The 25,578-nt window shown below is 44.3% G+C and overlaps 2 long non-coding RNA genes across 2 annotated transcripts; both read left to right on the forward strand.

The window, feature by feature from the left end:
* The first annotated feature begins 920 nt into the window (after window positions 1-920).
* Window positions 921-8,375, forward strand: LOC135366326 (uncharacterized). The gene is made up of 2 exons (XR_010414140.1): window positions 921-1,261; window positions 8,256-8,375. It is a non-coding gene; the product is annotated as an uncharacterized LOC135366326 (long non-coding RNA).
* A 4,679-nt stretch (window positions 8,376-13,054) lies between these two features.
* LOC135366318 (uncharacterized) lies at window positions 13,055-18,194 on the forward strand. The gene is made up of 7 exons (XR_010414139.1): window positions 13,055-13,489; window positions 14,718-14,869; window positions 14,933-15,014; window positions 15,183-15,324; window positions 15,462-15,547; window positions 15,730-15,831; window positions 16,744-18,194. It is a non-coding gene; the product is annotated as an uncharacterized LOC135366318 (long non-coding RNA).
* Window positions 18,195-25,578: the final 7,384 nt, after the last annotated feature.

The raw sequence follows: 25,578 nt of genomic DNA on the forward strand, positions 1-25,578 counted from the left end.
ATTCTGGCGGGTCTGCTGAAGGGCGACAGCGTCTCACAAAACCGGCGCCAACGCTGTCGATCAAGAGCTCTCAACCTATGTTGAACAGCTCTAAGTGAATAACGCGCTGCGACAATATCGGAAAGTAAGCCCGTGCGTCGAGCTCTTCGCTCAGCTCTTCTACGGCAAGCACGTAGCTGTTTCACCTGGGGACTAGAGCCCGTATGTCCTGCTGCAACAGGTACGTGTTTCGAGGACTCACGAAGAGAAGTTGTCAACACCTCCGAGAAGTGGTCTGCGGTCATCTCCTGCTGTGATGACGCCTCACATCGCTCCCGGAACACCTTCCAGTTAACCAGACGAACGGACCTATTGCCATGTTGCATGGTGCATCCACGGATCGCTATGTATATCGGAAGGTGATCACTTCCTCTCCCATCACAATCCGTAGACCATGACGCGTTTCTGAAGACATCTTTCAAGCAGATAGAGACATCGAGGACATCCGTGGTGAAGTCCCTACGCATAAATGTGGAGGAGCCATCGTTCAGCAAGCACACATCGAGTTCGTCAATGACGTCGCTCCATATTCTCCCTTTTCCGGCTTCCCCACAATGGGTGATGTGCATTGATATCACCTACGAGAATGAATGGAGGAGGCAAGTTGCACGGAGTTGGAGGCACGGCACAGTTGATCATGAGTGGGCATTGCAGCTCCGTTATGTGGGTTACGCTAAACCATTTTCTGCTCTTCACACAGTTCGTTCCTTTGTGGACGCCTGATGTCTCCGACAAGCTACACCTTTGGAACACATCGACGACTGGAACGCCAACCCATCCAACGCCGTCGTATGCGCCGCTGAGCATCCCATTTGGTGGAACCACGTCGCCGACTCAGGCAACAATGGATTTGTTTACCCTCCGCCTTCCTCTTAAAAGCGTGGGAGTGTCTGAAGACGGCAGTGGGCATTGCAGCTCCGTTATGTGGGTTACGCTAAACCATTTTCTGCTCTTCACACAGTTCGTTCCTTTGTGGACGCCTGATGTCTCCGACAAGCTACACCTTTGGAACACATCGACGACTGGAACGCCAACCCATCCAACGCCGTCGTATGCGCCGCTGAGCATCCCATTTGGTGGAACCACGTCGCCGACTCAGGCAACAATGGATTTGTTTACCCTCCGCCTTCCTCTTAAAAGCGCGGGAGTGTCTGAAGACGGCAGTGGGCATTGCAGCTCCGTTATGTGGGTTACGCTAAACCATTTTCTGCTCTTCACACAGGTGAGAACCGTGTACCCATTCCTTGCTAAAAAAACTAGCAACAGATTACTTTTGGAGCTGCCTTGCCCACATGCTCTGTATCGTACGCTCAACGAGTGCCTCAGTGTTATTTACCAGCTACTCGTATGCCTGATTGCCCTTGTCTATGATTGTGTGCCACGTCTCTTTATATTGTCCGGCAATGTTGAACTTAACCCAGGTCCAAATACTAGGCAAGACCAGACAAAGCAAATTGACACGATTTTGGAGTTAGTACAAAACCTTAGCACACGATCTGGTTCGTTGGAATCCGGTCAGGCCCAGCTTCTAGCAACGGTACAGTCAGTACAAAAAACACAGACTGATGTGCTGGAGGCTGTTGCTTCAGTACAGAAAACGCAGGTCGATATCTCGTCTCAAATTTCAGAATTGAGTTCAAGGCTAACTGCTGTCGAGAACACGGCATCCTCTATACATACTATCCAAGACAAACTCTGTACACTACAGAAACAAAACATTCGCTTGTGGTCCCGGCTTGACGACCTTGAAGATCGCTCCAGGCGTGATAATCTGATCTTCCACGGGATTCCTGATAGCTCGTTGGAAACATGGATACAATCAGAAGAGAAGGTGCTTGCAGTGCTATCTGAAAAGCTCGGCCTTGCCGTCACAATTGACGCCTTTCAACGAGTGCATAGAATCGGTGCGTTCAAATCAGTTAAATCACGTCCCATCATAGCAAAGTTCTCTTCTTACAAGACACGCGAGTTGGTTCTGCAGGCTAAGGCTAAGCTGAAGTCGACCGACATTTCAATATCCGAAGACTTCTGTGCGGCCACAAGACTTGCACGGAAAAAGTTAATAGAATATGGCAAGTCAATGGGAACACCTTTTAAGCTTAGGTATAATACATTGTTCGTGAACAATCATTCTTATCGTTATGATAGTCATAACAATTGTATCCAGGAGCTTCACGCTTTTACAACCACTTCGGGTCAGCCTGTTTCCAATACTCATAATCCTCCCCCAGTTGAAGGTAATCGTGTAGGCCAGTGCCCGTTGCTGCCTGACGGCGTTAACTCTAAGCAAAGCACTGCATAGCATTCCTCTCATGCCAATATCTCTGTTGTTTACACTAATACTAGATCGTTGTTGAAGCATCGCGATGAACTTTCTTCTTTGATTGATTCATGTGATGCTGATTTCGTGTTTTTAACTGAAACATGGCTGTCAGCCAAAGTGTCTAGTCATGAATTGTTTCTGTGTCACAAACGTTACAATGTATATCGTGCAGACAGAGGTCTTAGGGCAGGTGGGGGCGTACTTATAGCTGTTGCTGAGGGGATTGTATCCTCGATAATTAGCTTCCCCACAGACCTTGAAATGATATGGGTTTCTGTAACCCATAATTTCAAACGTATCTTACTTGGAGTGTGTTATCGTCCTCCATCTTCGGCCTCAACCTTTGTCAATGAGTTGCACGATGCGTTAAATGTCCTCGTGAATAGATTTCCCGGATGTCCTATGCTCTTAGTGGGTGACTTTAATTACCCGAATATTAACTGGCTTGATGTCGTGCCCCAGGCAGCTCAGTCGCCTGTGCAATTGAATGCATTTGTAAACATGTGTCACGATTTCAATCTTTATCAGCTTGTACACTGCCCGACAAGAATAACATCCACAAGTGCAAATATCATTGACCTTGTTCTGACATCTGCACCTGAACTTGTCACTAATTTATCTTGCATAGATGGGATTAGTGATCACTCCGTTATTCACTTCTTTATTAACATTCCAATACAAAAGCGCGTGTCAAGGATGAAGCCCATCAGGAATTACAACAGAGCTAACTTCACAGATATTAACAATGAGCTCAGTGTTTTCCTGGATACATTTATCACGGATTTCACTTCTCGCTCTGTTGAGCATAACTGGTCACTATTCAAAGCCAAAGCTTTAGAACTCATCAACAAACACATTCCTCTCGTATACATACATTCCAACTCAAAGCTTCCGTGGTACACCAGACATATTAATCGACTCTGTAATAGGAAGAAGCGACTTTTCAAAGCGGCCAAAGCGTCCCAATGCGCCACCAAATGGAGTAGATATCATGAGACCGCTTCTCAGTACAAAAACGCCATTAAGGAAGCTAAGGCACACTTTTTTTCCGTCTCATTGCCAGACATGCTTAAAAATAACTTAACAGTTCTGGAATACAGTTAATAACCATCAGCAGCGCAACTCCTGCATAACCTTAATCGACTCATCCGACGAGCCAATCCCTCCCCTTGAGTGTGCAGATGTGTTTAATAATGTTTTTTGTGGTGTGTTTTCTCACACTGCAATAACCGTCCTACCTCACATTCCTACTTCGAATCACGTTGTCATGGAACCCATTGCCATTGATCCCTACGGGATTAAAACGGTCATCGAGTCGTTAAGGCTGTCATCAAGTTCCGGTGCAGATGGTATCAATTCAAAGTTCCTAAAAAATACTTCTTGTTATTCTTCATTAATGTTATCTATGATTTACAAGCAGTCATTAGAAGATGGTTGTCTTCCGAGCGACTGGAAAACTGGAAAGGTAGTTCCCCTTCACAAATCCGGTGACAAACACTCCCCAGCCAATTATCGTCCAATATCTCTTACCAGCATCTCATGCAAAGTTCTTGAGCATGTCATATATTCCCACTTGGTACAGTTCCTCGAATCCAACTCTTTCTTTCATCATAGTCAACATGGATTTCGGAAATCATTTTCCTGCGAAACTCAACTGGTGTCATTCGTGCACGACTTAAGCTTTGTTCTTGACCAAGGGTCCCAGACCGACTGCATATTCCTTGACTTCTCGAAGGCATTTGATAAAGTATCGCACCGTCTCCTACTTCATAAACTCGGTGCACTCAACATTGATACTAACGTACTGTCCTGGCTGCATTGCTTCCTTTCTGATAGGAGCCAATACGTAACCATTAACGACGCTGATTCTTGTCTAGCTCCCGTACTATCTGGTGTGCCCCAGGGTTCCGTGCTTGGTCCTCTCCTTTTCCTAATCTACATTAACGACCTGCCGCAGTGTATTTCGTCATCGTCTATTTGTCTATTCGCCGATGATTGTGTTCTATACAAAGAAATTTTACAGGAGTCTGATGCCCTGCTTCTTCAGTCTGATCTTAATAACATATTAACATGGTGCCACACTTGGAGCATGGAACTCAATATTAACAAATGTAAACACATGAGAATAACACGAGTCCGTGGACACTGCCAGTCGTACACTCTTGATAACTTTACATTAGATTTGGTTCTTTCCTACAAATACCTGGGCGTCTTCATCTCATCTGATTTGTCTTGGAAAGCACATGTCGAGTATGTTGTAAGCAACGCTAACCGTACTTTGGGTTATCTTAGGCGCACCTTTCATCAGGCACCTCAGCATCTGAAGTTATCCTTGTACACATCCATTGTCCGTCCGAAGCTTGAATATGCTGTTTCGGTCTGGGATCCAGGTTCATCAGTCCTTGTTCAGGCCATTGAAACCATTCAGAACAGGGCTGCCCGCTTCATATTTGGCAACTACCAACGCACAGCCAGCGTAACCTCCATGAAACGTAACCTGCAGCTTACTAACCTAGCTTCCAGACGAAAAATTTCCCGTCTGTGCCTGTTCCATAAAATTTACTACCATAACGATAGCTTGCGATCTCGCTTTATTTTTCCGCCCGCGTACATATCAAACCGCACTGACCATCGTCAAAAGGTCCACATTCCATCTTGTTCAACCAAGACTCACGCTGACTCATTTTTCTACCGTACTGCCGTCGACTGGAACAACCTCCCCGGTTCACTAACGTCAATCTCGCCCATTGCTCAGTTCAAAAGTGTCATTAGTGATTTTATTGCATTGTAATCATCTTCGTTGTTTTGACATCATTGTTATATTTTGTACTCAGTTTTGTTTGTTCGATTGTTTTTGCTTCTGTAACCCATTTATTCTAACTACCACTCCCCTCTGTAACGCGCAAGCCCTGAGGGTATTTAAATAAATAAATAAATACTCAAATGTATTTATAGACTTGTGTGTAACGCGTTACTAGTAATTGCGTTACTTGTACTCAATTACTTTTTTGAGTAATTTTTCTAGTAATCAGTTACTTTATTGTGAAAGTAATTTTTCGTAAGTAATTCTTTACTTTTCCGGCAGAGATTAACTGATCTTGCAGATGTTCTGCCCCAAGTCAAGCCCCTCGTACCGTCAGCCTTTCTTGGATCGTTCTACTATAGCAAGGGCAGGTCATTGTAATAACGTTCTGGAATTTCAGGGTCGCTCTCGCTAGAGTCACTGTACCCGGGGGAAGAGTATCGCATTCGCTTTCCCAGTGCCGCCGCCTTGCTCATTCGCCGAGGCGCGTCACGTGGTGCGTTTTCCTCCTCTTTGCTTCCAACCTCCCGCCGGGTCTACGGGGAACGCAATAGCTGGGACGCATGTGCGCGTATGTTCGTGTGCCGCTCTTGGTTTTTTGTACGTGAAATGGATCTCAGAGAGCTGAGGAACTACGAACAACCATGTCTGGATGTTGTGCTGCAACGGGACACAACTGCAACTTCGCGCCTACGAATAACATACATTTGAGCGAGGTAGATTTCGTGGCGTGTCTATTTTTCATTGCAGAACCTTTGCACACAGTATTGAATAACAGTTCAACTGTGCGAAGAACAGCCGGGCGTATCAAAGTAGTGCTTGTTGGATCTTCCCATTACGTTCCCTGTCCTGCTGTGCTAACAAAACGCCACTATCACGACCACTTCACACGCGACGACTTCGAGGACAAGGAGATTCGAAAGAAGTTGAAGTGGACGGCAGTCCCAAGCAGTTTTGCATACCGGACACCTACGAGGCTGAGGAAGGCTCCTATCCCCCGTCCTTCGCACGCAGAGTCCTCCGAGGAGTCACCAAAAGACTTGCACACTGAAGTTGATGACAACATAGTGTAAGATCAAGGGGCAGTGGAGGATGGTAATGCGTCGAAATATATGTAGATATGCACTATGAGAATTTTTGAAACTTATGAAAACTATTCCTAAATATTGAGCTGTAATTGTGAGAGAATCAACTTTGCAGAGGAAGACAACACCGTCACAAATTTCTGTGACCAGAGCATCGAGGAATATGCACAGGAAAAACCTGCAGACAAGTCATGTGATGGTCCCCTCGACGAGGTCGCAGTCTTAAAAGAAACGAGCAAAGGCTGAGACGGAATGTAGTGACTTGAAGCTCACGGTCTACTCCTCATGGAAGATCAACTGCTTGAGTTGGAGTGGGGGATTGGAAGAACAACCCACAGCACTTTACATGCGCGTGAAAAAACGTTGTCATTCACATAGCCATTGAACGTGTGAAATAGAAATTTATTTGCGAAGAGATGAGAATAAAACTGGTGGAGGTTATTTATGTCAACCTGAAGCTGCACACACGAGCACTATAGTTTTATGTCCACAAAACAAGTGAACTAAAAGAAAAAAAACTCATCTATAGAGCGCAAACGAGTCTCGACGATGCCTTTCAGAGGCGAACACGCGCCAACATAATTCGTCTGTTAGCTACAGAATAGAACAAACTATGCTGTAGTGATGCTCGTGCCCTGTTTCATTAAGTATTAGCCGAGTCCCACCACAGGAAGTGACAAAATTTTTGGTGCACAGCCGCGAAATCAACGCGATGTAACACTGATTACAGCTATCCTAGCACGCGATCCGCGGCGGCTTGGAAGCAATATGGCTGCCGGAGCAGACGACGCGGAGCGGTTGCGGTACTCTTCCCCCGGTACAGTGACTCTAGCTCTCGCTCTTCCTACACCAGTGTGGTGGTACCAGAAGCTTTGGACGTTTTGTGAGTCATGGGGAAGTGCCATGCAATGTTCTTCCACAATCGGGTCAACGTCTTCCCTGTCGATAAATACAGTAGACGTAGAGATCTACCTGTCCTACGCGTTTTTGTTTTTCGTGTTATTTCAGCTTTAAAGTTTCAGCTTCAGTGTTAAACTTTTCCTTCTTCTTTCTTTTTTTTTTCTTTTTCTGAGGCACACAAAGACGAGTATAATTTCTGTGAATGCAGAGTAACGACCGGAGTAACGCGTTACTTTTTACTCGTTACTCAATTACATTTGGAGTCGAGTAATTGGTAATGGTAATCAATTACTTTTTGAGTAGAAGTAACGGTAATCAATTACTTTTTTCGAGTAACGGGCACAAGTCTGTCGCTCATGTAAAATATATGCATTCGTCACACAGTGTCCCACTTGTCCAGGTGATATTACACAAATTATACATGTCGTTCTGGTGACCTAACAATTGATGGTTCACAAGTACCGCACACATTCGAAGGATATGTCTTATATGGAACGAGATCAGCTTGCACCCTATGGTTTATTATATTCAACACGGTGACCCCGCCCCCTGTCCCACACACCTTCCTGCTGTCCTCTCTACATCTATCCACATCTGTACGCCGCTCATAGCCACAGTGGTTACGTCCCATTTCGCCTATTCCCGGTGTGCCTAATGTGAGTTTTAGGATTAAGAGGGCGAGAGGGGTGCATGCCATTAGGCGAAATGGGACTGTCGTGTCATCTCATTAGCGGAAGTGGGACTGCCCACAGCGTGGTCACCGGCCGCCATATTGGTGGGCCCAACGGATTCTGTCGTCTGCATTTAGTTCAAGCGGGGCTGCTCGTATTTTTTAAGATTTACTTTAAACTAAAGGGCATGTCATGCCAGTTTGTTGCAGCTTTGAGTACACTTCATACGGACAGAGAAAGAGGGATAATTTTTCACAGGTAAGCTCTTTATTTTGAGGAAAAATCTGTTTCTTCGTATCGCGTGCATCTGACAACTCGGACTTGTTTGCATTGCTACTTCGCTGGTGCCATTGCGTACTAAGAAAGTATGTGTGGTTGCTCCTACAAATCTCAATACCATGTATTTTCTATAAACAATGCGCTTGTGCTTGCAGGTTCCCCTCACAGTCGCTCAGCTGTGCCGAAGAACCGGATGCAGAACCTACGCCAATTTGTTCCACTGTTCTTTTAATCTGTGAGGTACCGTGGAAGTAAATAAACTGCTGTGTTAACCTCGTATGTGCGGTCGCTCCTACAGCGTGTGTGATAAGTCATGCACGTGCATGCTCTTCGTGCACAGCGCTTCGAATTTCTGTAACGAAATACGCTGACAGCTGAACAACTGCAAAGCACGCGTGACAATAACGTTATTTTAAGATGAGGAATGGGGAGTTTCATCGCCAGGGTCCATACTCCAACCCATTGCTAGTGGTGATGTGGTGAATAAAATAATGGTCCCCTTCAGAATAAGGATCGAGGTTGTGTGTTCTGCAATACACACAGAGACACTCGTAGAACATAATACGATAACGGAAAAAGTCAAACGAGAACCATACAACACCAAACCACACAATAACGAACGAGAACCGCGGAACACCCACGAAGACCGAACAGAAACGAAAACAAACAAAAAAAATAGAAAAACGGAAGTACCTCACAATAACAAACAGTGTGAAACCTCTCTGAGCAAAAAGAATGAATTTTATAGGTTGCCATTCACCGAATTCACCTTCATGAGTATGCTCCCTGTGTGCGCAACACTTACGGCCCCCTATTTGGAATACAGGCAGCGGAGAAGAACAAAAAGGCAATTACCATTAAAAACTACAGGAACACGGCTGAAGCACGTTTGGAATACATCAGCACACTGACTCCTAAGAAAGATGCATGCTAATCAGCAATGAGGAGCGTTTAAAGCGCAATAAATACTCCAAATCAAATCACTTCCCATTGTTTCCTATGGGAGCAGCCGGCGCCAGTGGGCCCTCCAACATGGCGGCCGGTTGCCGCCTCTCTCCCACGCGCCCCTCTCCTATGCGCGATCCAGCCTTTATACATAGAGATCAGTGGGCGAAACGAACGGGCGAGTGCAGCATCACCGGAACTGGTTCAGGCAGTACAGGCCTAATCCAACGTACCTATAAATCACGCAACCCTGACGGTACATCAAATGCGGCGCTACTAGTAGCGCTGCTACTTTTCTCAGTAGCGGAGTAGCGATCGCGCTACATTTTAAATTGGTAACGGAAAAAGTATTTCCGCTTCAAATACGGGCAGCGGTCTCCGCTACCGCTCCTTTTCTCCGCGGTCTTTCTCCGCTACCGCTACCGCTACTTTTCATAATATGGGAGACGTGGAACAGAGAGAAAAAGTGAGATAGCGATGAAGCAGAATTTCGTCTTGTCATTCCTTTTAGTTACTGATGCAGACTGATGTGACGATCTTCCTCAATTTCACTAACTTTTATAAGCTAAGTGTGTGCAATTTCTAACTTTTTAGCTCACATTTGCGAAACACACACAGGTATATATAACAGGTAGGTATAACAGGTATGTATAAGGTATGTATATATATATATATATATATTGGTCTGCAAGTCGACGCAGTCTTTCTGGATTTAGCAAAGGCTTTTGATAAGGTTCCTCACGCTAAACTCTTTACTAAACTCACACGTCTTAACTTAGATCCGTTTGTGCTAGCATGGATAAAAAAAAAAATTCTCAGCAATCGAAAACAGTACGTGTTTGCCAATTCCTCATCCTCACCATTTTATTCAGTAACGTCCGGTATACCTCAAGGCTCCGTCATTGGACCGCTTCTTTTCTTGATATATATTAACGACCTGCCCTTGGGTATCTCATCTAATATGCGGTTATTTGCCGACGACTGTGTGCTCTACCGGACAGTAGCGGATTGCTTCGATGCCAGTAAGCTACAGAGCGATCTCGACATCGTTCTTTCTTGGTGCTCTACCTTCCAGCTTCCAATCAATAACACTAAGAGCAAAGTCATGTCATTCACGCGGCGACAACCCCAAGAGTTTACTTACCGCATTGGTTCTTCCGTTCTAGCATGTCGATACTTACAAATATCTGGGAGTTTACCTTTCTAGCAACATGTCATGGACCGCTCACGTAGCGCATGTTGTGGGAAGAGCTAACAGCTACCTCCGACGACGACTTCGACAATCCAACTCAACAGTTAAAAAACAAGTGTACACAACGTTTGTCAGGCCAAAGTTAGAATATGCGTCTCCAATATGGGACCCTTTTCAGAGCAGCTTATCACAATCCCTTGAATCAGTTCAAAACCGAGCGGCTCGTTTTATCTTCAGTGACTATTCTCCGCACAGCAGTGTTTCCCTCATGAAGAAAAAGGCTGAGCTTGCTTTGCTGTCTGAGCGTCGCAAGATCGCGTCCATCACACTTTTTCACGAGATTTTTCACAACAAGGCATTACACACAGATATGTTACAGAGTGCATATTACAGTTCTTCGCGCCTTGACCATCCTAATAAAATAATGAGGCCATTTTGCAAGCACGACTTTTACCAGGAATCTTTCTTGCCTCGTTCAATACGACACCGGAATGATCTTGACCATGATATTGCAACCATTACTAATCCTGTTTCATTCAAAAAGAGAATTGTTGATTTAATGGGTGATTCGAGCATTTAGTGTCCACAATGTTTCTTTAGTTATGACTGTATAATGTCCATTGTTTGTTTGTTTGTTGCTGTTCATATAAGTATTTTTGCACTTTGCCTATAACTTATGCTTTGTACGTTGCTATTATGCAACCCACGACTCCGTCATGTTATGCCTACGGGCCTTTGACGTATAATAAATAAATAAATAACATACTGCGTAATATTGGCTACGAAGCTAGTTTCCCGTCATACAATACCAGTTGCAAATACTACTGTAAGCGTGTTGATAGCACATTTAAAACCGTGTATTGCAGCTTTATTGATCGGAGCAGATAAACAAAGCGTGGTGTGTTTTGGAACAGAAATACGAAAATATATCGGAAACACAATGAGATATCGCTATAGTCATTCATTCCACTCCAAACGTACCGCCGACCTGCTGTGCCTCAGGTGAAGCACTTCCTGCGAGATAAAAATTACCTAAGCTTACATAGGTTGCTTAACGCGGTCTACTTATTTTCTCATGTATTACTTATTATTATGTAATATGAGATAATAAGTAGACTCATATACCCATAGTCTGGGTATATGAGCCACACAAAATGAATCAATATTAATATTACCCGGGAGTCAGTGCACGCCAACATGTCTATTAATGCTCTTTGCACACTTCCTTCCTAGCGGTACACAGGCGATAAGCTTAAAGCAATTGATTGTTGACAGCGTTTGATATATATTCGGGGAAAAGCTACATGATATTTTTCTCTCTCTAAATGTTTCATTATGGAGGTGATCTCACACGGGTAGACTCTTACTGGGGAGCTCATACTCCAGGAAAAAGCGTATTGAACGTAGATTTTCGTATAGTCAAACGCTTTGTAAGGGAAGCCGTCGTGTGGCTACGGAAGAAGGGATGCAGAGGGTGGGAAAACATTTAATAATAATAATAATAATAATAATAATAATAATAACAATTCCTGTGAGACCTAAGCTTTGGTGCAGAATGCCAACAGCACGGCGTTGGCCCTGGCGAGAACAAACATTATGCCATTCGTTTGGTGCTTTCACCTCATGGTAGCCACTTATTTTTGACTGGATGTGTGGTTGCTTATCATGGGAGGGCAGTCGCGCCATTTGATCACACTGATCTATCAGTCGACGCGGGAAGCACACAGAAGAGTTTGAGTTTGGGACTCCGCGGATATCTCGGACAAAATACTATCACTGCAGAAAAATCGTCTTGTGCTCCAAACATTCTGTCAGGAAAATTTCTAAATGCACACATGCGCTATATGTGTCTTAGATGCGCATCATCTCAAGGTGAAGATCAATGTGAAATAATATATATCGGCTGGTATAAGTTGTGGCATACTCTATACTGCATATTGGCTATGTGAGGGTCAGCATACAGAAGGGTACGGTAGCGGACAAGTAGCAGCATAGTATTTACGTTACTTTTATTTGGTAGCGGTAGCTGTATTTCGTTACTTATTTTTGGTGGCGGGTACAATACTGAGAAGAGCATGCTTATGTTGGGAATGTAAGACAGGTTGTATCAACTTCGAACACCTCAGCCACACGGTATTTTGTCCTTAGTGAGTAAATGTGGAGTGAGAATGGTTGTTCTTAATTATTGGCTTTGGCAAGGAGCTTGAGCTTGAAGGAGCAGACTTCCCTTATAAACGGAAGGAAAAATAGACGCAACATACTAAGTACTTCTTGGATCATTTGACTTAGCTCCGCGTCCCGAGCAAGCAATGGCCGATGGCCAACGGTTGGATAATCGTCGGCTGCTGGTCGGCCAACGACCGTCGGCCTGCCAATCTCAAAACATTCGTGGCCCATAGTAGCACATAACAATGCTTGGCATGCCGCAGTCCTGCCAATGTTGATATGAAGTTGGCAGTATCTAAGGCATAACAATGGTTGGCAAACTGTCGGCCAAAGTGGCTGAGCCAATCTTTGTGGTCGACTTCTCCCCTCCATCTCGCGGACGATTTTTTTTCTTTTAAAATTTCGACAGCTGGTACCGCTAGTCGCAAGCTGAAGCATGCAAAAAGTGGTTAATTTTGTGTCTCTGGTTTTATGTTGTGTAAAGTGTACTTGTTGCATCCAGTTGATGGTGTACATGCCTAGTCCAGGTTGGCCTCCGATAACATTTCAGATATTGCAACATATGGCTAAGGTTTTTTATTTGTCACGTGCTCGCAATGGGGTCATATTCACATCAACGACACTGGGTAATCCTTCGAGAGTTCAACAGCAAACACATGAAAATTATCCTGATTAGAATGAAGTTAGCATGAGCGTAGCCACCAGACATCCACGCCATTTGCATTTTGTGCGATGTCAAAACAAAACACAGTAGCTCCGCAGTAACGTGGCTGTAGCAAATTTTTGAACAATGATATTGTCATTTAGGTTCGTGTCTTAAATGTATTCCCTTTTTTAGTATATTTTACAGGTAGTGATTAACCACAATGAAACGCAGCGGGGTTAGCATCAGTTACCTGGTTACCGCACGCCATGCCAATCCAAGGCAATCCTTGCTGCTCCCGCGTTCGTTTCACTGGTTTGAACCGTTTCGGCTCGCCGTGAAGAACTCGCCTGCATAATTTATTAGATGTTTCGTGCTGCGTCATCCAACCCGATTTGTTTGTTGCTGGTCGTCAGCTTTTTGTCGTCCTGTCCAACCTACAGGTAAGTATACCCATTTGCAAAGTGTAAACATCATGTTGCTGGAAGTTTCCCTTCTTTGACGGTTGCGTCCCTAAACTTTGCGTTTCGTACAGGTGCTATAGACGCTATTTTTAAATAGTTTAGCCATTATGGCTCTGCGTCAATACAGTTAACGTCACTGCCTTCAATCCAGTGTACCTGTTTTAATCACAGGGAATTTTCTAGAGTTGGTGGACTTTCCGCACCCCATCGGTTCGTTGCGCCCAAATGGCGTGTGAAGTATGTTATTACGAAAATGATTTTAGCTGTGTGCAACGATGAACCAGAGCGCCGACAGTCTATCGTAAGTTTCTCTGCAGGTTGATATAGTATCTTATGTGATCTTTTCTCTTCTTTTTATTTATTTATTTATTTTTTTTTGCTAGTTGATAATTAGTGAAGCTGATCGCGCGAACCTTAAAATTCACTCTAAATGAAGTCCTTCTTACGCATCGTGCTTTTGGGTGTGAACGCATGTTCGTGAAATGGAACCTTGCATGGCCTGACCAGAAATATGACATTTCCTGCTTTTTGAAAGAAAAAACAAAGGAAAAACAGGTTGTTTTCGGGGGCTTTTACGGATACTTGGCAAATTTTTGAAAAATTGATCAAATAAAGTGTGAGCAAATATCAGTGGCGACTCATCAAGGCATTAAAATATTATTGATGGTTTGGACTCTGCTGGGTTGGAATGTTGTGAGTCGTTCCCCAGGCAATAACTTTGCATTTTCAAAGCACTCATCAGTAATCACAGTTTCTGCTATGCAGAGCATCAGGAGGTGATTGAAATGTGATCAAAGCTGAGCTTGTGTGAACTGTGTTTAGTATCGACAAGTTCAGTGTGGGATTTTTTGAGAATTCTGAATACTGGTGCTGCATGTAACAAGTGGAATGCCATATGCGTGTAGCGCTTAAGCTTCCGCGGTCGTTTTGTTGAAATGAAGGCACATCTGACGTGACATCTCACCGAGGAAAGCTGATATCAACTAACTGCTCTTCCCGTTCACACAAACACTGCGCACAGGGACTGAAAAGCTTCACTGGGTGGTAGTGTTATAATGGTGACAGGAAAAAAATATTCATGACGTTATGCGCCACCTTGTCTGCACTTTACACAGATGGCTTTCATTTGCTTGTCAAAATGTATCTTCTTCCTTATCAGCTTTTTCTGCTCAATTTACCTAAATGAAAAATTTAAATTCCATTTTAGACAATGCGGATGAAGCATTTGACCTTCTGCCTGTTGCAACTTAGAGTGTGATAGTGAGTATCAGAACAAGACGTGTAAATCTCGAAAAAGGGTTATGCTCTCTGACAATGACGACAATGGTGAGCCAGATATTGTTCAAGGAACGAAGAAAGGTCAGTTCGCAACTAGGGGTGCATAATTTGTAGGCTTCTCTTTAATGCGATTTTATTTTGCAGCTTCTCAGTGTTATGTGAAGGTTCCTCCAGCGCCAACAATGCCACCTCGACTGGTCATAACAGATTCAAGCACGATACGGTCGTAGGTATCAGCTTTGCTTTCAGCTTGGGGTGTACAGGGGATAAGAGCTGTGTGCACACTGCCTGTGATGTTTCTTGCGTGATGTTGATGTATTATCTCTTTGACTAGCTCTATTCATTGTGCATGAGAAGCAGCTATGCAATGCCTCATGTTTCATTTGCGCAACAGGTGCAGTCGCACTTTTGGGCAGTCCTGATGAAGCTGCTGCTATTCCAAGTCATCGGTAACGTCCAAGTACAGCATGCTGTACTGTGTTTTCAGGGTCCACCTACAAACCGTGATCTCTTGCTGATCAATTCAACCTACAGTGGTAGGTGGCTACTTTGCTGTCGCATTGCTGCATACTCTAATACCTCTCGTTTCTTCGTTTACCACAAGGGAAACTTTCGTGGTCGTATATTTGTTTCTGCTCATAACTGCAGCTAAACCATCCCTCTGTACATTTAGGTGTGGTATAGCAGGGGCCCAACACAGAGACACGAAGTCTGCTAGAGTCTGCAATTGAGAATGCTGTTCTCTACATGAACCAGCAGGTGGGTGGTAGGAATATGATAGTGGAGAATATACGTTATCAGTGCGTTACCAACGGACTCCCTTTGCGGATCCAGTGGGGAGGTGAAAATTAATGTTGTGGAATCAAAATGAGAGCCCTGTTTTTCATTTTTACTAGATGTTCATTTGCTGTTGAAATGCGTTCTTTATGTGACTTTTACAGGTGACCAGCGCTCTGCCTCGTTTCTGCACACGCGCATGGAGCAGTCTCCCTGCCTGTCACCCTCAGTAACTCTCTTCAGTGATTCTCAAAATGAATCAACTGGTAAGGACTTGTAAACGACAAAGTTAATGTTTTGGTCATAACTGCACTGACACCGCTGTAGTTTGGACTGAGACATGAATAGCGCATGTCTGAGTTACGGCGTGAGCAGTGCAATATTAGAGTGCGCAGACACACAATTTTCAAGTGAGGACAAGACGGTAATTGTACCATGCGGTCTATTTACAACTCCAGCAGAGCAAGTTGTGTCGTCCATTTAGGGAAGATGCGCATTATATCATACCGCATGCTTGTGTGGGAAAGTATGTGCAGCCGTGGGAGCACAAAGTTCTTGGAGTCAAGTAATTCGTCATGTGGCAGGTTCTGCACCTGCCAACTGCAAAAGCTAGTCGAGGCCATGTTTCTCGGTATGGAATCACGCTTACATCTACTTTGAGCTACTCGCACTCCAACTCCATTGAACAGCAGTCCGGGAAATGTTTCGTTTTCTTACCACTACTCTTTTATACCGACAAAGTACAGATCTATGTTACTAGTACATCACAGTGTGCGCAAAGTTGCCCCTATTGATACTTACAAATACTGTAAACGTATTTGTACTCGCGATGTTATTTTTGCGAATTTCGTGACCACTAGAAAAATTGCGAATTTCGCAACCACAGCTTGACTTTTATCCCGCGAAAGGAAACAGTCCTGCGATTGCGAAACTAAATACTCGTGAATAACTTTGCCAATGACTGAATGCGCTACTCGCGAAAATTAATACATCGCGCATATGTTTACGGTATTATGATGTGTATTGGATAGGTGAAACCACTGCTGAAGCCAAATGCATACTTTGGGTGGTGAGTTGAGTTATCAAGAGTTCAGTGCCAAATCAGTTAAACAGCACATCTATTGCGCCAATTAATATTGTAAGTGTTCTTAAGAGGCGTTTCACTCATTCGTTTCCAGCGTCTGCTAGAGTTCACCACAACACCATTACGGACGCTGTTGTAAAGAGCACTGTAGAAGCTGGCTGCCCTGGGCCAGTGACAGTGGTGGTGGCCGAATTGGAAGGCGAAAGAAGAAGCAGACAGCAGAGGTGTGAGAAAAGAAACATCCCATCAGCGAAAGATGCCGTTTTGTTGCAGGACCAGCCAGTGCGCCATCCAACTGCACTCCTGCTGTATTCTCTGTGCACTATTTTAAGTGCACATTGGACACGTTCACAGGAGTTCCACATGTGGACGAACCACAGCGGAGTGGCAACAGTGCACTTTAAGTACGAGTACTGTTTTCCTGTAGCCCAGATATCTGTAGCTTTCTACCTCAGTAGTACCACACCTGCAAGGCGGTTGTTGGTATTTGGTAAATGAAAACAGGCGGCTGTGAGAAGAACACGGGGTACAGCTAAGGAACAGGCGGGACAACTGCTTACTCACAACTAAAACTTTAGACTAAAAACTCGCGAAGAGACACTGACTGCAAAACCTTAATTTCTACAACAATAGGGCGTTGTTTTGTTAACAGATATCGTGAGATATGGGTAGACTTTCTTATCCGGCACCGTGAGGCTTGTATAAGCACCCGGTCGATAACCCTCAGGACACAAACTATCTTCTCGGCAACTAAGGTATCCTTTTGTACTCGGTATCCACGTTTTGAGGCGTCTCTCATCTATTGGAGCCCTCCGTCGTTCAGTAAAAGTTTAGTTGCGAGTAAGCAATTGTTCCATCTGCCCCTTAGCTGTACTTTGTAATTGTTCTTATGGCTGCTTGTTTCGAGTGACACTCGGCAGTACTCTTGTATCTGCTTTCTTCTTGAGTTGCTAGTTACTGGCTGATGAAAAGTACCGCCCTTCATAGATATGTAGTGATACATTCTCTTTTTACATGAGCATCACAGTTGTGCAAGTTTCATTTTTACCTGTGTAACTGTGGACATCTAGTCAGATGGGAGTTAAGTGTGGCAAACTTTATGGAGGCATAATGTTACTTTCTTTCCACGTCACAATTATGCTGCTGAAGTTCTTCCCTCTGTGTAACTTTGGACTGGTAACCAAGATTGCTGATGCAAGCCAGTTGATTTTTTATAACAGTTATTCTCGTATATTTTAATATATTTCAATCCTTTTATCTCCATCTGTTGCTGATGCGAGATTTTTTTCTCTTTGTGACACATTTTGTGTGTACCATTGTGTGAAGGTTATCGTCATTGTAGGTGCTACTGTGTCTGTCTGATGCTTCCTTTTCTCCCAACATTTTTTTAGAGCTGCAAATTATTACCCCTTGTGACAAAAAAGTCTGTGTTGTTGCCTTTTCTGTGTGTGGTAAAGCTGTAACTGCCGCGAAATAACCAATTGTTATATGTATATTTTGTGTTGGATGGAGGTCGTGTGCATCTACAGCACAGTTGAAGTTGTCCTTGAAGTAAATAATAAACAATGTGTTGCAACCTTGAAGTTGAAGCAAATGGTCTTTTTTAGAACTATCCAAGCTGGCTAACCACTGCTAAGCTCGCTGGCCAGGAAGCGTGGGAGTACCAAGCCATAAGCCTGTTGACCAACTATGAATGGTTTGTTAAAAGGTTGGGTAGACACTGGCTGGCCAATCGTTGGCCTCGTACGTTGGAAGTGCTTAGAAACGAGCTTGTTGGCCAACTACTCAGTGTAGTTGGCTGATGATTGGGAGCACACTGGCTGGCCAAGTGTTGGCAAATTATTGGCCAAGGAACAGATCCGTACCAAGAAACGACGTCGTTGGCCAACCACAAGCCAAGCGTGGCCAGGTTGGCTTGCCAAGCCAGTGCCAAGGTTGGCCCAAGGTTTTTCTGTCGCTTGGGGTCGGCTGACTACGTATGACAGTGTTATTGGTGGGCGTCCACGGCAGGCCAGCTTTACTAAAACGAACAATGAGTCATGTTCACTTAGCTTCCCAACAGCGAATACGTTTCACTGCAGCGTTTTATTGTACGTTTAACGTAAACGAACCACTTAGTCTTCTTTCCTTTTCACGAGGCTTCCCAGGAAACAAATAAAATTTCCTTCCAGACGGTGCAATTCTGTAGGTGAATCCACATTTCACCACGCAACAATTGTTTTTCGACTTCTTTGGCGCCATACCACGTGGAGAAAACACACAACATCAACACGCTGTGCGCTACGCCCCGGAAAAACATTCCGTGCTTGACGCAGGGCGGCGCGAGAAGCGCTCTCCACTTGTGTGGGAAGGAGTGGGAGGATAGGGGATGAGTGGATCCAGGACATTTGCTCACCATCCGAAAGCTCAAGGCGGACAAATGCTCAACAAGTTGTTTACGTGCCTGTTGTTTTCGAAAGTTGTGTGCTGTGTTTGGTGGCACAGTATAGTAGAAAAGTGTTTGTCGCAGGATAACATACTTTGTTGTGGCTGGGGGGAAGGGGGGGGGGGGGGGCATGACTGGTAGGAAACATCAAATCTCTGCGTCATGTTTTCAACCACGTGCATGACTGAAGCTCCTTAATGGCAAAAATAATTTATACATGCACAAGCATAGAGCATGGTAGGACTCACAAGGTATTGGGGTATGTTGGTAAAGGCGGAGTCTGAGTGTAATAATCGAGGGCATTTATTGGTTGTTCATTTACTTTCAAAAATATATTTAATAGATGCGAAGCAGACTGATTTAATTCGTGAAAATTACACGCGCACGACAAGTGCAAAGGCGTATAAAAATAATGCGAATCAATGCTGCTTTTACGAAATGCTGTGGGGGTAATATCGTGCTTAGTGGTAAGTAAACTAATCCTGTCACAGATTTAATCTCTGACTTCGCGAAATACAGTGCGCGCATATAAGCCCTTTGGTCGTTTTGTGAAAATTTTGTGGCCACGAAATTTTTTTTTTTTTGATAGTATGCATCAATAGCTAGTATATGGTGAGACGCTGGGAAGGCTATCCATGCATATATTCTGTCGGATGACTCCATAGCGTAATCTTGTGAGGAATGGAAATTCCCTAGGTAGGTGAACACCGGAAAGGTCTTTTTGCACTTCATATCTCAAGGAGCGGTCCTGCTGTGCATGGGCAGTGGTGTTCTTCCTTCTAGTATTCCCCGTACAGATAATGAGCACTCGAAGGTTTTTGACCCCCTTTCATTTCATCTTTTCTCGGAAAATCAGGATCACACAAATGGAGACTAAAACTTTTGGGTTCGATACCTCCAAATAACAAAGAAAAGCCAGGTGTGGCCACATTTATAAAGGGCCAAAACGACTGACGCATCTGAGATTGTCATATCTTGTGTTATGGAAGTCTTTTATCTCCACCAAAGGAAGGCCGAAGCTGGTTTTTAGCAGCTGTCAGATGATGAATTTGTTTCTAAAAAGTTTGAAAACTGAAATTGTGATTTAAAAAATACAACGCTTATCATTCACCGCTTCACACAGGAGAAAAGATGAAAATGAATTATGAAACTCTCAGGGTGGGCTCATGTTAAAATAGAACAGGGCATAGGCGCCGACTGCGGGGGCCCTTGCCCCCCCCCCCCCCCCCCCCCCCCCCCCCCCCCCCGGAACATGAACTAGGGGGGGCGCCGCCTCCCCCGGGAAGTCCCGCTAAGAAACTGACACCAACCTTTGGGGCTCGGAGCGCCCCGGTCAAAAGAGCGAAGAGGCACCAACCCCAAAAATGCATCTTGCAATTTGTAAAATATGTATCCGCCCACCATACTTATTATCACAGTAGAAGGTGAGGCGAAGAAACACAGAGGATGACACAACACATTGCCTGAATTTCACCCAAAGCAATCAGATCAATGAAACGAAAGCAGTCGAAAAGGTACCTGCCAGCTGCCAGTCGGTAGAATCTTCGGAACGCATATCCGTTGGGAGCTGGTTCAACTCCCGCTGGTCCATTTCATTGACCATATTCATAATATTGCGCGCATTTCGGGTCAAACACCGAGGATTCAATGCATTTTGTTCATTTTGCACTCAGTTTTCAAAGGTGTAATGCCTTCAGTTGTGCACATGTTCACTGTTTATGTTCTCTCTGGTTTTTTTTCTGTTCTTCCTTCCTCTTATTTCTATACCAGTTCTGCATACATCATAAGATCCCGCCAGAGTGTGTGATTAGTTTTGTGTTCATTTTTCTTTTCTTTCTTTCTTTTTGTTTTCTTTTGCTTTCTTTTTTCTTTTCCTTTTTTGTCTTCCCCCTTTCACTTTTTTTTTTGAATAACATGCCGACATCCATCTGGCTTACCTTTCTTTTTTTCTTAATAAACATATCCCCCACCCCCGCCAGAGTACTTATTTTGCGGTGCGCCCTTGCCCCCTCCTGGGAAAATGAAAACTCTCCGCCTCTGGAACAGGGTGTGCAAATGTCCAGTGAGCAATTCTCCACTCCCCGGGATTAGTATGCATCCTAGACCAATTTCGGGGGGGAACTGTGCCGACATTCGTCCGGAAACTCAGCGGAAAGCCCAGGGAAAACCTCAGACACCACAGCTGGCTACACCAAGCACAACTTTGAGATCAATCCTTTTATATCCACCACCTACTATTCCCTTTCCTCTCTACTCTTGCTAATCACGCTAAATCAAATTCAAAGGCCCACAAATGTGTGTACATAATGGGGAGTAGACGCCAGTTTGCAGTCATTTTTTTCTTGAAGATCTAGCCATATCCAGGTTACGTCTTAGTAATCACAGATGCACTCAAGGTTGTCACATTTATATCCTTTCACTGATCGGACAATAATATGCCACATAACCAAGCATGAATTATGTGCATGTAGTGGACCTATAGGGTGTCCATGGAGGAAGCGGTATTTGATTCTGGAAACAGCCCACACGACATAAAAATTCACAGCCTCTGAGCAATAACTTTTCCGATGTGAAATTTTTTTGGAAATCCCGTCAAAAGCCCAGTGATTTTCATTCGAATAATATGTAGTGGCCGTAGACTCCTGAAATTCACGACAAAAATGCCACTTTTGCTTGACTAGTTTCCAATCCAGTAAACAAAATTACCTCAATTAATATGTGGCAAAAATTTAAAAAGAGTCACACCCATAGAGATTTCGAACTTTTATGTCATGCAGTTTACTCAAGATTGAAGTTAAACGAGAAAGCAAGGACGCCCTCTTCACTTTGACGCCTTACACATACTCTGCATACTTGTTCGTATCCAAACCGCTGAGATCGAGTCACCCATGAATTTCCCCAGCAGCCCCCACACCTACACCCCAAAAATTTTCCTATGCAAATAGTACATGTGAATACACATGACAGTAGCCAACTTACGGGTGTCACCCCCTGCCTCCCCCAGACAAAAATCCTGGGTGTCAAAAAGAGTCAACGCAGCCTGACCCAACCTGCAAAATTTTAACGTTTTGTTTCAAATTATTCTGAACATTCCTGTATAACAATTGGTCGTGATGAGATGCGTTATAGAAACACTAATTGTACAATGCAGCGAATGGAAAAACTGTAGGTGTAAGAAGCGTATCGTATGGCAAAATTACGAGCGTCTTTAGGTATTTAGCAAGAAGGCCGGAAAACCCCCCACGTATGGTATTTAACAGTGAGTGATTATAAGGTGTTGGAGAAAACAAGCAGTCAGAGAAAAGGCACAAAGACGAAGCGAAGGGAACAAAACAACTGCGATAAAACATATAAAAGGTCAGTTGACCAGAAACACAGTTTAAAACTATACAGCCTGACACTGGAAGCAGAAAGAACATGATGACAAGCCAGGCATGTCGCGATGCATACTAGGCTTTCCCATGCTCTAGATATTTCATTCCTCCGATAACAATCATAGAGATGCACAATGTTCTTCTCCAAGAATTGCAGTATTGTGCAGGCATCGCATCATGCCTAACTCATCTTAATGTGTCAGGCTGCATGATTTTAAACTGTGTTTCCAGTCAATAAGCCTTTCAGTTGAGAGTTAGCAGTTGTTGTTTTCGTTCTGTTCATTTAGTCTGTGTACCTTTTCTCTGGTTGTTTGAACACCACGTCAAAATACCAACTATACCCTGCATTCCCATGCTAGTGATTGTAGGGTTCTTTATACAAATACGAAATAGATGTGTCGTAATCTCTGAAACAGTTGCGTGTTGTACACAACATCTATCTGTGTGCTGCATATGGTATTGTTTTCTCTGGACATTTTATTTTTTTTTGCTACATACAACTATGTACTACTATTACTTATATTGCTAGTACAGCTTGGGTCAAAAGCTTACGGAACACCGGGGTGTCGCATTTCTCCATGGGAGCGACACCCTAACAGCAAACAGGAGTGGACATACATATTGAGAGATGGATATAATAGCCGGTAAGCTGTTTCTTGTTACAGTTTTTCCTGATCGCTATCAGGGGGCCGCTCCGATTAAAAAATACACTAATGTCGCATTCCATAAACTTTTGTCCCAAGCTGTACTATACTATACTGATGTTTCCAGTCAGGAGATAAGTCTGCCGTAGGAACTATTTTTGTTTTTCTCTCCATTTCAGCTCTGAAGCTAACCCCATGCGCTAGCAAGAATACGAGCCCTCTGATACAAGCACGACAATAAAGATTACTTTTAAAAAAATTGCATCGCAAAGTTAGAGCATATATATGAGGCCACTTCTTTTGCCCCCAGCGTATATACCAGTGCTCAGCTTCTTATACCCTCCATCGTCTTCTGCACTTACCCAATTTTTGCTTTTTATTCCGTGTTAGCGCCGCGAAGCAACTGTGGCTATGAGCGACGTACAGATGTCGACTGATTGAGAGTGGACAGTAGGAAGGAGTGGGGGACAGGGGGGTTAGTATGCGTCCTGGGCCGACTTCAGGGGGAACTGTGCTGACATTCGTCTGGAAAGTCTTCGGAAAACCCAGGGAAAACCTCAGACAGCACAGCCAGTGACAGGATTCGAACCCGTGTCACCTCCCAGTTTCGGTGTGGAAAGTGATCATCCTAACCACTATGCCACGGGAGCTGGCACAGCTTGGGACAAAAGTTTACGGAACACTGGAGTGTCGCATTTCTCCGATGGAGCGGCTATCTAGCAGCAAACCGAAGTCAACGCACATACTGAGAAATGGATGGAATTACCGGCCACCTGTTTCTTATTCGATCTCTTCCCGATAGCTAGCAGGGGGCCGCTCCGCTGAAGAAATACGCAGGTGCTGTGTTCCGTAAACTTTTGTCCCAAGCTGTACTTACCCAATTGAACCTCTCTATGCAATAAGGGGATAAGTCAAACAATCCCAAACTGGGAAAAGAGGCCTGATCTGATTCTCCGCCCCATTGACACACATGCATTTCCTTCTTCCATTGCATTTCCATTCTTACCCTCCTGTAGCGGGCCAATAAATTGCAATACGGTCCTAAATTTTCTTTGGCAGGTACATACTGGTATGTAGATGTCATTGTAGCAAAAATAGTAAAAAGGGGATAAGTCGGCTTATCCCCTTATTGCATACAGAGGTTCAATTGTCATCTCTAATTATGAGGGGCACTTTCACAAACAGTAAGGAAATTTATGGAGGCTTCCTGATTGAAGAGCCAGGTGACGAAGCCTGACCACCTTCACTTCCCAGGGGACACCACATCACAAGGCCAGACTTCAGTAAGTGCTTCACTGCATTCCTCGTAGGCATACGGAAGATGAAAAATGGAAAAGGGTGCACAGGGGTGTTGTCTCAGATGATCGCACAGCATTGGTACAGTGGCATTACCAGGTGGGGTGCAGGAGTTGTGGTCCACACCGGGCGACTCGACACAAAGGGGTGATGACCCACCCCAGTACTCTCTTTCCCTGCGACGCAATGACACCAAAAACAGAACGAGGAGCCCTCTGCTAGCATGTGATTTTATTGTGTGTTTTTTTTGCATGTGGTATGATAGCGATATTTATCGTGTATCGCATGGTATGGAGAGGGATCCATTACCGGGGGGGGGGGGGGGGGGGGGACGCAGAGTTCCTGCACTGGGTGACTCATACCCTTGTGACACCACTGTGTTGGTATATGTACCGGTTGTTCTGTACAAGACAGCTGATCATAGTGGAGCTCCTGACAATTTCAGTTACAGGTTTTTTTTTTGTTTGTTTGGTAGGTGTATGATGCCAACGTCACATTTGTGGCATGCTTTTTTGCATTCCTCTTTGAATGTATTGATTTCGCATACTTCCCTACAAACACATGCTCAATTTACAACTTAATCGCAAGCGTTTAATCGCGCACTTGAAAACAAACACCACAGATGTCAAGCTGACATTCAATAATGAACACTAATGTGGGCAGACGCAAGCACAAATGAGTAAGTGGATGTCAGAATGGACAATGCAAGACTTTTGATAATACTTCCGAAGAATCTGCGGTTTTATGTGCTCCCTTAGGCTGGGGCTTGCGTTCACACGGGCCAACTTTCTGCACCAACTCTGACTAACTTTGGAGTTGGTTGTGGTCGGTCGACACCACCAACCATGACCAACTCAAGTGGGTGGGAATCGGTTGCGGAAAGAAAACTTAAGAAGCTGGTCGTGCATCAGAAAATCAGTGAGAGGAGCACTGACACATGACCGGTTCACATAGATGAAACTGCGGGAAGTCCACACCCGATGGTGACACAATTTTTTCCTGCCGTACCACCTTATATTAATTAACTGTATTGGTTACAAATTGTGTAGTCGTGGCTGACAAATAATTCTTTCTTAAGAACTGACGCCGTATAACCACATTGCCCTCTCGGCGAAATAAGACGTATAATGTTATTTGTAAGTGGAGCGGCCGAGTTGGCTCGTGTGAACACAGAGGCGGTGCCATCTCCA

This window comes from Ornithodoros turicata, chromosome 1 (assembly GCF_037126465.1).
Source record: "Ornithodoros turicata isolate Travis chromosome 1, ASM3712646v1, whole genome shotgun sequence".
Lineage (NCBI taxonomy): Eukaryota > Metazoa > Arthropoda > Arachnida > Ixodida > Argasidae > Ornithodoros > Ornithodoros turicata.